Source organism: Physeter macrocephalus, chromosome 2, assembly GCF_002837175.3.
Source record: "Physeter macrocephalus isolate SW-GA chromosome 2, ASM283717v5, whole genome shotgun sequence".
NCBI lineage: Eukaryota > Metazoa > Chordata > Mammalia > Artiodactyla > Physeteridae > Physeter > Physeter macrocephalus.
This window is the reverse complement of record NC_041215.1, coordinates 13,258,198-13,259,391: the sequence shown is the minus strand read 5'-3', so window position 1 is coordinate 13,259,391 and position 1,194 is coordinate 13,258,198.

The window sequence follows — 1,194 nt, the reverse complement described above, 5'->3', positions numbered from 1 at the left end:
TGAAAAGAAATGAAGACAGCCTAAGAGACCTCTGGGACAACATTAAACGCAACAACATTCGCATTATAGGGGTCCCAGAAGGAGAAGAGAGAGAGGAAGGACCCAAGAAAATATTTGAAGAGATTATAGTTGAAAACTTCTCTAACATGGGAAAGGAAATAGCCACCCAAGTCCAGGAAGCGCAGCGAGTCCCATACATGATAAACCCAAGGAGAAACACGCCGAGACACATAGGAATCAAATTGGCAAAAATTAAAGACAAAGAAAAATTATTGAAAGCAGCAAGGGAAAAACGAAAAATAACATACAAGGGAACCCTCATAAGGTTAACAGCTGATTTCTCAGCAGAAACTCTACAAGTCAGAAGGGAGTGGCACGATATACTTAAAGTGATGAAAAGGAAGACACTACGACCAAAATTACTCTACCTGGCAACGATCTCATTCAGATTCAATGGAGAAATCAAAAGCCTTGCAGACAAGCAAAAGCTAAGAGAATTCAGCACTAGCTCTACAACAAACCAGCTCTACAACAAATGCTAAAGGAACTTCTCTAAGTGGGAAAAACAAGAGAAGAAAAGGACCTACAAAAACAAACCCAAAACAATTAAGAAAATGGTAATAGGAACATACATATTGATAATTACCTTAAACGTGAATGGATTAAAAGCTCCAACCAAAAGACACAGGCTTGCTTAATGGATACAAAAACAAGACCCATATATATGCTGTCTACAAGAGACCCACTTCAGACCTAGGGACACATACAGACTGAAACTGAGGGGATGGAGAAAGATATTCCATGCAAATGGAAATCAAAAGAAGCTGGAGTAACAATACTCATATCAGATAAAATAGACTTTAAAATAAAGAATGTTACAAGAGACAAGGAAGGACATTACATAATGGTCAAGGGATCAATCCAAGAAGATATAACAATTATAAATATATATGCACCCAACATAGAAGCACCTCAATACATAAGGCAACTGCTAACAGCTCTAAAAGAGGAAATCGACAGTAACATAATAACTGGGGGACTTTAACACCTCACTTACACCAATGCACAGATCGTCCAAAATGAAAATAAATAAGGAAACACAAGCTTTAAATGACACAATAGACCAGATAGATTTAATTGATATTTATAGGACATTCCATCCAAAAACAGCAGATTACACTTTCTTCTCAAGTG